The sequence below is a fragment of the Muscardinus avellanarius genome (assembly GCF_963383645.1).
Source record: "Muscardinus avellanarius genome assembly, chromosome: 14".
Lineage (NCBI taxonomy): Eukaryota > Metazoa > Chordata > Mammalia > Rodentia > Gliridae > Muscardinus > Muscardinus avellanarius.
The window spans coordinates 92,523,701-92,539,040 of record NC_137800.1 but is presented as its reverse complement, the minus strand read 5'-3'; the positions used below and the strand labels follow the sequence as shown (position 1 = coordinate 92,539,040).

Below are 15,340 nucleotides of genomic sequence, written 5' to 3'. Positions count from 1 at the left end.
GCTGACACAGTGAGTAAGCTCTCTCAGTAGCTTAGTGAGACTCTGTTTCCAAATAAAATATAAAAGAGGTCTGGGAGTATAGCCTGGAGTTAGGAAGCCCCTGGGTTCCATCCCAGTACCACACAGACACACACACACACACACACACACACACACACACAAAATCAGTGAGTTCATTTTGTCAGTTAGGACCACCCCTACACCCTGAGGCTGACAGAGACAAGCACCCAACACCCCCCCCCCATCATGCCTCCTGAAATGGGAAGTGCCTGGGTAATAAACACAAAGGCCAGTGGCTCCTGACTCGCACCGCAGGGGTGCGGTGGTGATCACAAGGAACAGGACACACGGGCAAATGGGTCACATCTACTTCAAAAAGGCCCCCAGGTGACGCTGACCAGCGGAGAGAATGGCTGTGCACCACCCTTGACGAGACTGCCGGCCACTGCAGGCACTCTCAAAGGGCAGGAGAGCTGAGAGCACCGCGACGTGCGCGGAGGCCGTGCCTCGGAGGGTCGAGGAGAGGGTCTGGGCCCCAGGATGTTTACCACCAGCCCACACCATGCCACACGGGCAGAGCCCTGCACATGGAGGGAAAGCTGAGTGTCTATCAACTTCAGCGGATTCTTAGCTCACCCTAATATGAGCCACCACACCTTAGTCCCAGAGTCAGAGCGTATCATCTCCTTAGGAAAGCGAGTTAGGAACACAGAGGAGGAACAGCATACAGAAACACAAGCGGCCGGCTGAGCGTGCCCGCGTGCCCACGCAGAGAGCGGGCCGTCGCTGCTGCACAAACCCAGGAAGAGGGGTTCTCACCATCGGCCCAAACACCTAGAAACCTAACAAGCTGGAAGCAAGCCAAGAATAAATATAAAAATGTAGACAGCCCAGAGAGCGGGCCGTTTCAATGAAATAATGTTTGACAAATGTCAGATTCACCAGAGAAAGCTTAACGTACTAAAATTCAAGAGGTCCCAGCAGGCAGCCAGGACACCCAGGCCACAGGAGGCGGCAGCCGCGCAGGCCAGCCCAGGGGAGGCTGGGTCTTTGTTGAGAGACTGGCTCTTACAGAAGATGCAGTTTTAGTCTTTGTGCTGAGTCACCTGAGTAAGTGGTCCTCAGTTTCTTTAACAAAAAATAGGAGTAAAATTTCCAGTAAGCTGGAGGGTTACAAAAAGGTCTCATTAGCTACAAAGCTTCCATTAGTGCCCTTGCATTCTCTTAAGTTTCAAGACCCACTCATCTGTCCTGGCAGTGGCTGTGGACAGCAGGTTCAGAACAGCATTCTTCCCACAAACACCCAAGCCCTTTCCACCTACCACCGGGGAAGTAACACACTTGCTGTTTGCTTGGGGCCAGGGATTGGACCTAGGGGTATTCTACCTCAAAGCTATACTCCAAGCCCTATTTTATTATTATTTTTTTTTAATTTTGAAATAGCATCTCACTAAGTTGCCAGGATTGGCCTTGAACCTACGAGCCTCCTGTCTCAGATTCCCAAGTACTGGAATTACAGGTGTGTATATACCACAAAACTGTATAGTAAAGAACATTTGTAGATAAATCTTGAATGGAGGTATAACAAGAAGAGAATGAAACACAGGTATCCTTTGTTCAAAATGCTTAGGACCAGAACTATTTCAGATTTCAGGTTTCTTTATTTTCATTCTGGAACTTTATTTTTTTATCTTATTTTATTTATTTATTTATTTATTTATTTATTTATTTTGTGGTACTGGGGATGGAACCCAGGGGAATTCTACCTACAAGCTACACCCCCAGCCCTAATTTTTAGTCTTTTTTTTTAAACAGGGTCTCACTGAGTAGTGAAGGGCCTGAGTAGCTGCTGAGGCTGTCCGCGAGCCGCGATCCTCTGGTCTCAGCCTCCCAAATGCTGGGATGACAAGCGTGCCCACCACGCCCAGCTTATATACATGGTTTGAAGGAGGTGCTATACAGCATTTCTGCTGTGCCTTTGTTTTTGTTGGTCTGTTTTGTGACATTGAGAGCTTGAGTCCAGGGGTGTTCTATCTTTGAGTTAGGCTACCAGCCCTATCTTTTTTTTTTTTTTTTTTTTTTTGGGTGGTACTGGGCTTCCTGAAAACCCTTCTACCTCCAGGCTACACTCCCAGGCCTATTTTATATTTTTTTATTTGGAAACAGGGTCTCTTAAGCGAGCACAGCTGGCTTCAAACTGAAGCGTGCGCCACCACGGCCGCTCCCTATCTTATTTCTGAAATTGTGCCTTACTCTGCTGGTGGAGCTGGCTTCAAGCCTAGGACCCTCCCATCTCGGCCCCCTAAGACTGAGACTGCCGGTGCGCACCCCCACGCCTGGCCAATGCGCCGTGGCGCTATCCCTGACCCATCACGAGAGGTCCGTTGTGGGGTTTTACTTGTGGTATCACGTTTGGGCTCAAAAGGTTTTAAATTTGGGATCATCTGGGATTTTTGGAACTCAGTGAATCTTTAGTGTACATCTGAAGGGGATCTCACACACACACACACACACACACACACACACACACACACACGTGTCAAAGTCAGGCACTGGAACATTTCCCATTCCCAGAGCTCTCGGGATCATACAGATCCCCAGGTCTGGAAACGCTGACACAACAGGTTAGGGTGGGCGTAGAGAGGCTGGCGCTCGTTCTGGAAGCAGCTGAACACTGTAAATGCTAACAGCCCAGTTAGTTCTAGCAGCCGGTAACCCTCTCCTAGCAATACCCCTCTGGCCGGCACCCCTGGGTTCCCAGGATGTGGTGAGGGGCAGCGTGCCGAGGCCCACGGAAGCAGAACTACCACGGCAGTTCCTTAAGGGATAGAATGGTTCACTCAGTACACAGCGACAGAAGGCAGCAGCAAGTCAGATGCCCAGACCTTCAGTGAGCACTCATGAACTAACACAGCATACTCACAATGTCCAGGTGATTATCAAATGGGAACCTTTACCTCATCTACGTGTCGCGTTTATTCTTTAGAACATTTCTAGTGAACAAATCTCTGTAGGTTTTGGCAAATACGCAGACGCTCTGAGGCTACAGGGCGGATATCAAGGATCATCTCGGAGGGCTCCCCAGAGAGCTTGTTAGGCCAGCACCCCACCCAGGGCGGCCACGGGAGTAACTGGCGTGGTGCGCCCAGCTGTAGTCGCTGGGCAGTGTTACAAGTGGAGAGTGGCCTTCAGTTGGGTCTGGGAAGCGATAATCTGCGGAACACTTCAAAACCCAGAGCACGCTGGGCGTGGTGGCACATGCTTGTAATCCCCACTCTTGGGAGGATGAGATAGAAGGATTACACAGATTTGAAGCCAGCCTCAGCTACTTAGTGAGACCCTGTTTCCAAATAAAGTATAAAATAGGTCTGGGAGTATAGCCCAGAGGTAGAAAAGCCCCTGGATTCCACCCCAGTACCACACACACACACACCCAGAGCAGAAACATCCGTGTACCATGCACTACCCTCCGCTAAGGCCCGCAGGCCCCACTGTCCTCTCAAATGAAAGCAGCAGCACCCGCCCTGTGCGTGGGGCTGACCAGGTCAGCTCCTCTAAAGAGTGAGCGGAGGAGACGGGGCAGCTCAAGGGAAGCCTTTCCAGGTTTCTGCAGACAACAAGAAAGATGCACTGTGGTCCTGCGTGATCACAGCCAACAGCGTGGTCCTGAGCACAGTGACAAAGTGAACAGAGTGCCGGCTCCACCCACAGGGCTGCCTGGAGGACGGAGACTGTGACCACAGCGCTGCTCCCCCGACAGCCCCTCTCCGGCCCAGCAGCAGCGTGAGTGAGAGGGGTTCTCAGGCTGCTGGCTCTCGGGGTGGGATGGGGTGGGGCCGAGGTGGTGCCCATGGGAGCGGTTGAGAAGGCTGATTTCTTAGCACTGAACAATTCAAACAATTATCTTTGCTATTCCAAGAGACTCAGACAATTAGGGTTGCCGACTCAAGGGGCCTTCCTCGGTCCCAACAGAGATCAGGACTACCCCATTAGGGAGGGTGAGTGCCCTCAGGGACAGAGAGGAAGGGCCGTGGCCGGGCACAGGCTGACACAGTTCCGGGAGTGCAGATCCTGCGCTCCTCAGATGTTCATACTCAGAGAGAAACTTCCTTCTGCCACCTCAGCAAGTTCAGAGCGGTCACAGGGTGTGAGACCAAAGTCGGGGTCACAAAACGGAGTCACTGCTAGACAGGAAGACCGAGTTCACAGCCAGCCTCAGCTACTTAGTGAGGCCTCCAGAACTCACTGAGACCCTGTTTCAAAATAAAGAATGAAAATTTGGACTGGGAGCGTAGCTCAGAGGTAGAATGCCCCTGGGTTCAATCCCCAGCAACCCCCTTCCCCCCAAAAAAGAATCAGTGACACCAACTTTTTTTCACATCCTTTAGCCTATATTAGTGGCAAATGGGTTTAGAAAAAGATGTTTGGGGTTTTTAAATAATTTTTATTTTTTTTATTTTTTATTTTTGGTGGTACTGGTCCTGGAACCCAGGGGCTTTTCTACCTCTGGGCTATACTCCCAGACCTATTAATTTTATTTGGAAACAGGGTCTCACTAATTTGCTGAGAGCCTCACCTAGTAGCCGAGGCTGGCTTTGAACCTGTGCGATCCTCCTGTCTCAGCCTCCCAAGGGCTGGGATTACAAGTGTTACAAGTGTGCACCGCCACGCCCGGCTTTTAAATGATTTTAAAAACTAATCCCACCTCTTGGGAGGCTGAGGAAGGAGGATTGCACAGGTTCGAAGCCAGCCTCGGCTACTGAGTGAGACCCTGTTTCCAAATAAAGTATAAAATAGGTCTGGGAATATAGCCTGGAGGTAGAAAAGCCCCTGGGTTCCACCCCCAGTACCACACACACCAAAACAAACAAGCAAACAAACCTCATGAAGTCCCCTGCTTAATGATGGGAGACTCTGGGAATCTGAAACAGGATCAAATGAACTCACCAAACTACTTTAACCAGTCATCACAAGTGTGTTCTGCCTTCTTTTGCTAAAGTAAGTTAAAAAGAATTTTTTTTACGCCGGGCGTGGTGGCGCACACTTGAAATCCACCCTATTTCCAAATAAAAAATATAGAATAGGTCTGGGAGTGTAACCCGGAGGTAGAAGGCCCCTGGGTTCCATTTTCAGTACCACCAAAAAAAAAAAAAAAAAAACCCATAAAACAACAACAACAAAAAATTTTGTTTACGAGTTTCTTCATTGCCTAAAGATACTTAATAAAAACCTAGCAGTTTGCATTTGCTATACGCAGGTGGCTTTTTCTTGGAGCTCCGTCTGGGTGGGGCAGTGAGAGGTGCCCGTGGGTAGGCGGTGGTGGGTGGCCTGGGAAGCCTGGGTGCTGGTCTTTCCTTCTGGGCTCTGCCGTGCACAGCACCATGCCTAGAGACAATGCCACACACCCGCCTGCAACTCGCACAGTGGCCAGAAAAGGACGCCCTCAGGTGCGTCGGGCACTTCCAACAGGGCAGCAGGCTGCCCTGGGGTGGCGCCGCCTCCGGCCTGCAAGCCTGAGGACCTGGGGGGATCTGCCGCTCACCGCGGCCGCCTGAAGTCAGGGCGGTGGGAGGCATCCCCTGAGGAGCAGCGCGCATGTTCCAGGGGGCAGCAGAATCCCTCCATTTCTTCAGCCTCCTGGAGTTACTGAGCATGCCGAAACAACCAAAATCACCACAGCCTGAGCTCGCCTTGCCGCGCGGTAGCCCTTTTACAGGCCACTTGGAGACTGCGTGGAGGAGGAGGTGGACAGCCCTGGTCCAGCAAGCCTCTCGGGCTGAGTAAACACAGAGAAGGAGCATTTCCCTCGAGCTGGAAGCCCACTCTGGAAAGTGTCAGTAAATGTCTGTGATAGCTGGTTATTTCTGGCTCCTGGTTCCACTAGTCCTCATTGGCTGCAATTAAACCATGTGCTAAAACACATCAGTTGGGAAAAATGAACTGTCAAGGAGTCAGTCGGCTAAAAATTGCCAGAAGCTCAATAATAAACAAATATTCTACTATCAGCCCTTTCATGGTGACTACAAAACACGAACACACAAAAATAGCCGTTCCTTTCGCAGATTTATAACACTTCAATTTTCAGGCTTAATTAACATGACATTTACATAACAGTATCTAATTAATTTCCAAGGACAGGCACTGCTGGCTAATTAGGAATGCATCACCCTTTTTAACCAGCTTGTCATTCCCCTCTATCGCAACCCCACGCTGTTGACCTGCACCAAACCTCACTTTCCACCATCCTGGTTCCAGAGAGGATTAAGGCAGCTGAGAGCTACAGTGCTCTCTAGAGATTAAAAATACTTTAAATCGAGCCGGGTGTGTGGCGCACGCTTGTAATCCCCCCCCCACTTGGGAGGCGGAGACAGGAGGATCGCTCAGGTTCAAAGCCAACTTCAGCTACTGAGTGAGACCCTGTTTCCAAATAAAATACATAATAGGTCTGGGAATATAGCCTGGAGGTAGCAAAGCCCCTGGGTTCCACCGCCAGTAACACACACACACACACACACACGGGTAATCTTTATTTCTTCAGCAGTAAAATAGTGTTCATTAAAAGTCATCAACATATACGCAGAGATGTTTTACATGCAGAGATTTAAAGCAGTAAAGAACTGATGGCGAAGAGTGCACCGGAGACACAGAACGCACAGAAGACAAGTTACCTCTCCTTACCTCTTCAAAGACGCCCTGCCCCCACCTCAGCCCGCAATTCACAAACTTAGGATTAAAATCTGTCTACATAGTTGGGTTTGAAAAGCTTCATGAATGAAACAAGGCCATGACAGTCAAGGCTTGAATGAGTGGGCCTCTGAGTTCACAAGGATAAGGGCCGTCCCACGCCCCGAATGAGACTCGCGGAGTGACTGGTCTGAAGGCCTGTGCTACTGGCCAGTGAGCACGCAGATCTCAGCTGGGGCTGACTGATGCGAGGGACCCAAAGCGGGGCCGCACTTGCTGCTGGGAGGACTCGCTTGGGACTGCCCCCCACAAGACTGTAGTGCCACTCGATCCTGGTCCCCACAACTACAGCCATTTACATCCATACTACGCCATCTGTTCTAGTGTTTTTCTTCAGCGGATGAAGGAACCTGCCCCTCACACAGATAAATAACGGGGAAAGACTGCGTCAAAGAGCCCTGCGGGTTGTGGGAACTGGCAGGTGCTCAGGCCTGTGAGGAGCACGGGGAGAACAGGGGGCCTGAAGTTCCCAACGTCCCCGGACTCCTTACCTGCCGACGGGGTCGCCCATTCTCAAAAGCGTTAGTGTTTAAGTCAATAAATAAATGATAGTACACCAAACTACAGCCCTAGCTCCAAAGCGTGACGCTCTACTCCCACTGTCTGTGGCGGAGAGTGGAGGTGTGCTTCATGGCAGTCGGAGGATTCCAGCAGCAGATGTGCCGTGGCGGTGCCCCAGACAGCACTGCCCCCGGCTAGGCCCACAGCCCCTCTGGGGGTCAGAGCACCGCGGGCTCTGCATTTGCCTCCTGCCACCAAGAGACGCTTGCTCCTCCTAACAACATTAATGAAGACTCCACTCGGAACTGGAAGGGCTTTGACTTTCTAAAACATGGTTCTGCAACAGCTTTCTTTTTCTTCTTTAACACAGTTCTGCACGGGAAACTGTGAGAGGGCTGTGCTCTCCTCCTCCGGAAGGGCAGACTTGTGCTTGCTCTTCCCAGGAGGCGCGAGGACAAACGGAGCGGGGCCACAGAGGTGCCGCACCTTGGCCCGGCCGCGCTCCCGCAGTGCTTTCTGGATGCTGAACCTTGGGCAGCAGGCCCGGCCCTCTTGATCTGTACACAGATGGGCACGGTCCAGATCCAACAACAGGACCCCTTCCCAGCCCGCTGGAAATGTCACAAGATGAACCACATAGGGAGGAGGTTGTACTGATATTTCCACACATTCAAAATCCTTACTAAAGTGGCATCCTGTTGTCTTAGTAAACCTAGAGCCCTCGCGCGCGCATGCGTGTCCTGGGGCTGGAACTCGGGGATATTCTACCTCCAGTTCTTTTCACTGTTTTCTTCTGAAATGAGGTCTCGCTAGGTTGCTGAGTCTTGCTAAACTGCTCAGGCTGGCCTTGAACCTGTGATCCTCAAATCTCAGCCTCTCAAGTACTGAGATTACACGTGTACATTGCCATGTCTGGCTCCCAGAATCATTTTTTTAATGAATCAAAAGGTGAAATAGTGAAATGGTCTATGAAGTAACAGAGGACATGATTATAAAATCTAGAGTCATATTTTATAGCAGATTTAAATTCTAGAGAGTTTTCTGAACACAAAGTACATTCTTGTAAGCATAAAATGACTATTTCTAACACATTCAATGGATACCTCCCTAATATAATAAAATTTTTTCAGCCAAATATGTTGTCATAAGTGAAGTTTAGATTCAACTTAAAACCAGCATAGTGGTTGGACGTGGTGGCACATGCCTGTAATCCCAGGACTTAGGAGGATGAGACAAGAAGATTGCACATTCTAAGACAGCCTCAACAAGGCGTGAGACTCTCATCAACCTATGAAGACCCTGTTTCAAACATAAAAATAAAATAGGGCTCAGAGATAAAATGCCCCTGGGTTCAATCCCAAGCACGACAATAATAAGTAAATAAAAAATAAAACCAGTGTACTGTCATCCACTGCTGAAGCCAAAGAATAAAAATAAGACAGATACAAAAGTCCTGGGCTGTGACGCGTGGTTGTCCACCACTGTGTCCTTTGCTTTCACAGAGGAAGCATTTGGTTTAATAGAAACATTTTTTTTAAACCTGTGTTTCCAAGGGGTGAGAGACTGGTGATATTGCTTCAAGCCTACTCTGAGTATCAGAGCTGCATCATCTTCAGGTGCCTGGGCACGTTTCATGAAACTCACTTCTCAGGTTTGCAGACTTCTTAAGGGACGCTGGAAAATAAACATTCCAAGTTTGCTTGTCTTCTCTCTTGAAAGGGGAAATTCAGATAATAAGAGAAACACCTCTGAGCTGGCATGGGGGTGCAAACCTGTAATCCCAGTGCTTGACAGCTGAGACCAGGGACTGACTGCAGGTTCAAGACCTACCTTGGCAACTTAGCAAGACCAAGTCTTTAAAAAAAAAAAAAAAAACCAACCCCACAAATAAATAAATAAAGGGCTGGGCTGTAGCTCAGGGGTACAGTATCCCTGGGGTTCAATCTCCAGGACCAAAAGAGAGAGAGAGAGAGGGAGGGAGGAAGGGAGGGAGAAAGAGGAAAAGTGGGGGAGGGAGGACAAAACTGTTTTTTACAAGAGGTAGGTCACCATTTCCAGAGAGAGAGAGGAGAGGAGACTGAGAGCCCACTAACTCTCAGACTCTAAAGTCTGAGGTAACCGTCCCCACAACAAAGCAGAGGATCTCAAGGTCATTAGTGACCCACCCTTGGGGTGGTCTTGGGACTACTGAACAGTACAGAAAATAGTGTTACGTAGGGGTTCAAAGTCTAGCACAGAGCCGGGCGTGGTGGGCACACTTGTCATCACAGCACTCAGGAGGCTGAGACCGGAGGACCGCAGTTCATGGACAGCCTCAGCTACTAGTGAGGCCTCTGCAACTCAGTGAGACCCAGTTTCAAATGAAGACTAAAAAATAGGGCTGGGGGTGCAGCTTGGAGGTGGAATGCCCCTGGGTTCCATCCCCAGTACCACACACACACAAAAAAGTCCAGTACAAGCCAGGCATGGTAACACCCACCTGTAATTCTAGAACTTGGGGGCCTGAGACAGAAAGACCACAGGTTCGCAGCCACACTCAGGAACCTGGTGAGACTTCTTTCAAAAAAACAAAAACAAAAACAGAGCCAGCAGTGTAGGTCATAGGTAGAATGCCTCTGGGTTCAATCACCAGTAAAACCAGAAAACAAAGAAAAAGCAAGCACAAATAATGACATGATTTTCTTTAATGTATCAAAACTAACAGGCTTCAAAAAGTAAAAGGAATTCTGAGGAAAGGTCTCTGGCTGGGCAAGCGGGCACCGGCAGGGGCCGCCATGCCTGGCACGCCCGTGCGGGTGCTCGGGGACCATCCCTGAGCACACCCACAGTCTCCGCTCATCAGGGCTCACACTCTGGATCTGTGCAGATGACTCGCTGTGCCAGACGGCAACCCCAGGACAGCAGGAGACCAGCAGTCACGGGTAAAAAGCATGGGGCTCCTGGGAGAAAACACTGCAAAGGACACGGTTCTGAGCTGGGCCTCAGGGAATGAGACTAGGAATGGCAGGTGTCTTCTAGGGCCAGCGGGTTTGAAGTGTCCACACCACGCACCGGAGGTGGGGAGAGCAGGGTGCTAAGACGCACGGGGCGGAGGCTGGGAGGAGCCCTGGTGGAAGAGTAGGAAGGGACAGCACCCTGGAGGCCGAGTCGAGGGAGCACCAGGGAGACCATCTGGCCAGGCCGTGCGGAGAAAGAGGTCAGCAGAAGCATACACCGACGCGAGGCTGCGGCTCTGACCTTGTGGAAACACGGCGCGGCACCTTCTACCTCCACATTACACCCCAGCCCTCTCGTATTCTTTATTTTGAAACGGAGTCTCATTAAGAAGCTGAGGCTGGCAGCCTCCTGTCTCAGCTTCTCAAGTACCAGGACTACAAGCATGCACCACCCACCCGGCTTTCCGGACTTTTAATAGTTTTCCACAGGGTGAACTACAACATCATAAGCAAAAACAGATTAGAAGCTGGGCGTGGTTGCACACACTTGTAATTCCAGGATTTAGGAGGTGGAGACAGGAGGATATTGGTTCGTAGCTATTTAGTGAGATCCTCTGAAACTCAGTGAGACCCTGATTCAAAATAAAGAATAAAAAAAGAGGGGGTTGGGGATACAGCTTGGAGATAGAATGCCCCTGGGTTCCAACCCTAGTACCGCAAAAAAATAAAAAATAAAAATTAGGGAACTGAAACAACATCAGAGTAACTAAAAACAAATTTTGCTTGGCATTACACTCTAGACTGAAGCACACGTTTGGTGAAAGGTGTGTGTGTGTGTGTGTGTGTGTGTGTGTGTGTGTGTTTTACTGGGAACTGAACTTCGGCATTTTGCCTATGAGCGATACTCACAGCCCTATTTTATTTTTAGTAGTTATTAGAATCCAAACCCAGGGGCATTCTACATTCAAACCATACTCCCAGACCTATTTTATTTATTTTTTTTTAATTCTGAAAGAAAGTCGGACTTCCAGGAAGATGGCGGTGGAGAAAAGCGGCGTTTATGAGTCCTGCTAACAATCGATCTCTATTACCACAAAATCAGAGCCTTTCATAGCCAGAAAACACCATGACCAGAGAAATAAAAACTGTAAATACAGAGGACAGATAAAAAGAGGGCTGGAAACAACCAGACACCAGAAAAGAAACCAGCCTGCAGTGCTGCAGCCTGAGCCACGGCGTGGAGCTGCGTCGGTGCCATCTTCCCTCGCAGCACCAGGCTCCAGAGAGGAGGAGGACTCAGACCTGAGCTCCAAACCAGAGAGAAGATATGCCGGACTCAGCCAAGGACGCGGCAGCAGCACCATACTGCCGGCGGCAGCGGCGACTTCACCAGGCGGCTCGAGACCAGCACACTCAACTAGCCACCAGGTTCTAGAGAGGAGGGGCGGACAGCGAGCTGAGGTGAGCAACCACAGACCAGCTGGGCAGAATTCAGCAGTTTTTTCAGCACAAGGAGTGTCTAAAGCTCCCAGGGGCAGGGCTCAGCACACCCTGCAGGGACTCAGAGTGGAGCTCAAAACCAGAGAAGAAATACATGAGCCTCACGGGCGAGGGCATGACAGCAGCGCCATATTGCCAGCAGCAGCAGCAGCAGCAGCAAGTTCACTGAGTCCACTACAGCTCCATCAGCGTACTCAACAACCGTGAGTCAAATTGCAGCCCCTAGAGGAGAAATCCCAGTACTGCACTCCCAGGGACTTGCGCAGATGGTCTCCCTGGGTCAGAGATTTTTGCAGTCCAACCCAGTGGGGGAGTGGTGGCAGCAGAGATATTACACCATAGTTGCAGCTCCCCGTGAGAGAATGCCCAGCCTGGCACCCCCCATGCTCTCGCGCAGCCTCAATTAACTCCCTGGGTCTGAGACTTTGCGATACAACCCAGTAAAGGAGTAGTGGTGACTGAGATACCACAGACTCAAGATCAAGAGCACCCTAAGTAAAGTCGTAGTGACCCAGAGAAGAACCCAGAGAAGGCACAAACTTCCGAAATCATGGGAAAGAGAAATAACAATGGAGCGATGAATGCCCACAACCCCACAACATCAGAACCTGACAACACAGAAATTCAGTGATCTCTAGAAGATCATATCAGGAAAATAACTGTAGAAATAATACAGGACCTTCGAAAAGAATTCAGAGAGAGTAAAAAAGAGTTAAAGGATGCAATCATTGAAGTAAAAGCCTCAATTCAAAGTGTAAACAACAGATTAGACCACATGGAGAATAGAATCTCGCTACTAGAAGATGATCACTCCAAAAATGAACGCATAGTCTCTAATTTAGAAATAAAATCCAGCAGCAGGAATTTGACATGGAAGAAATATGGGCCCATTTTAAGAGAGCTAACCTAAGAATAATTGGAATAGAGGAGGGAAAAGAAGGTGAAACCAAAGGGATCAATAATCTCTTCAAGGAAGTGATAGCAGAAAATTTTCCAAACATAGAGCAAGAGGTCGATACACAGGTCCAGGAAACTTATAGCACTCCCTTTAGACAGGATCGGAGAAGAGGATCCCCACGCCACATAATGTCAAAATGACCAATGTGGAAGCCAAGCAAAAAATCTTAAAGGCAACAAAAACAAAGGGCCAAGTGACATTCAGAGGCAAACCAATTAGAATCACTCCAGACTTCCCAAACCAAGTCATGAGAGCCAGAAGGGCTTGGAGTAACATATTCCAAACTCTGAAAGAAAACAACCAAAAAATTTCCTACCCAGCAAAACTATCTGTCAAATTAGATGGGGAAATAAGAAGCTTCCATGACAAACAGAAACTGAAGGAATTTATGTCTTCAAAACCAGCGCTAGAGAAAATACTCTAGGAGATTAACTACAAAGAAGAAATAGGTAACACACACCAGAACCAGAGAAACAAGATTTCCCATCCAGCAGACAACTAAGCAAAGAAGAATAAACAGTATCTCAAACAGAAATAAAACCTTAACATGTTAGAAATTAAAAATTATCTCTCTATAATCACACTGAATGTAAATGGCCTTAACTCCCCAATAAAAAGACATAAAGTGGCAAAATGGATTAAAAACCAGAATCCATCCATCTGCTGCTTACAAGAAACACACCTTACAAGTAAAGATAGAAACAAAGTCAAGGTAAACGGCCGGAGCAAGGTAATCCATGCTAATGGAACTCGAAGGCAAGCAGGAATAGCAACTATGATATCAGACAAGTTAGACTTTAAACCCAAACTTACTAGAAGAGACAAAGAAGGTCATATTTTACTGGTAAAAGGAATAATCCAGCAAGAGGAAATCATAATAATCAACATATATGCCCCAAACATAGGTGCAGCTACTTTCAAAAAACAAACTCTTTGTGACATGAAGTCACACAAAAATCCCAATACAATAATACTGGGAGACCTCAATACACCTCTCACAACACTAGACCGATCTTCCAGACAAAGGGTCAGCAAAGATGCCTCAGAACTAAAGAACACCATTAACCAAATGGACCTGTTGGGCACATATAGAATATTTCACCCAACTACAGCAGAGTTTACATTTTTCTCAGCTGCTCACGGAACCTTCTCCAAAATAGATCACATCCTGGGACACAAAATGAGCACTAGCAAATTTTAAAAATGTTACATACTTCCCTGTGTCATTTCAGACCATAATGGAATCAAACTAGAAATCAACTATAAGAAGACCCAGAGAAACAACATAAACACTTGGAGACTGAACACCACACTTCTGAATGAAGAATGGGTCATAGAAGATGTAAGAGGTGAAATCAAGAAATTTTTAGAAACAAATGAAAATAAAGATACAACATATCAAAACCTCTGGGACACTTTGAAGGCAGTATTAAGAGGAAAATTTATAGCACTGAGTGCTCACATAAAAAAATCAGAACATTTTCAAATAAATAACCTAACGACACACCTCAAAGCCCTTGAAAAGCAGTAAAAATTGAACCCCAAAGCCAGTAGAAGACAGGAAATTATTAAAATTAGAGCAGAAATTAACAAAATAGAGAATAAAAAATACAGAAAATCAACAAAACCAAAAGCTGGTTTCTTGAAAAATTAACAAGATAGATAAACCACTAGCCAAATTATGAAGATAAGGGATGAAAAAGGAGAAATTACTACTGACAGTGTAGAAATCCAGAGGATTATCAGAAACTACTTTGAAAAACTATATTCCAACAAAATGGAAAATCTGGAGGAAATCGACAACTTCCTAGATAAATATAACCTTCCTAAACTGAGTCAAGAAGATAGAACACTTAAGCCAACCAATAACAAAGAGATTGAAACAGCAATAAAGAGCTTACCATCAAAGAAAAGCCCAGGACCAGATGGTTTCCCAAGTGAATTCTATAAAACCTTTATAGAAGAGCTAACCCCAATACTCCTCAAACTATTTCGGGAAATAGAAAAAACCGGGACTCTCCCAAATACATTCTATGAAGCCAACATCACACTAATACCCAAACCGAATAAAGACAGTTCAAGGAAGGAAAACTACAGGCCTGTATCTCTGATAAACTTGGATGCAAAATTATTAAACAAAATACTAGCAACACGCATTCAAAACCACATCAAGAAAATCATACACCGTGACCAGGTAGGGTTCATCCCAGGGATGCAAGGCTGGTTCAACATACGAAAATCAATCCATGTAATTCACCATATAAACAGAACCAAGGACAAAAATCACATGATTATTTCAATAGATGCTGAAAAGGCATTTGACAAAATTCAACATCCATTTATGATAAAACACTGCAGAGAATTGGAATAGAAGGAACATATCTCAACATTATTAAGGCAATCTACAATAAACCCACCGCCAACATCATATTAAATGGGGAAAAACTTCAAGAATTCCCCCTAAAAACAGGAACGAGACAAGGATGTCCATTATCACCACTTCTCTTCAATATAGTACTAGAGACTCTAGCCAGAGCAATAAGGCAAGAAAAGGAAATCAGAGGAGTACAAATAGAAAAAGAAGAACTCAAACTGTCACTATTTGCAGATGACATGATACTATATTTAGAAAACCCAACAAACTCAACCAAAAGGCTTATAGAACTGATCAACAAATTCAGCAAAGTATCTGGATACAAAA

The 15,340-nt window shown here is 47.3% G+C and overlaps 1 protein-coding gene across 2 annotated transcripts in view; it reads right to left on the bottom strand.

Moving 5' to 3' along the window:
* Positions 1 to 15,340, bottom strand: part of ZFAND3 (zinc finger AN1-type containing 3) — a gene marked incomplete at both ends in the record, with an annotated part of 238,664 nt that overhangs the window by 34,986 nt on the left and 188,338 nt on the right. The gene's annotated exons all lie outside the window — the stretch shown is intronic.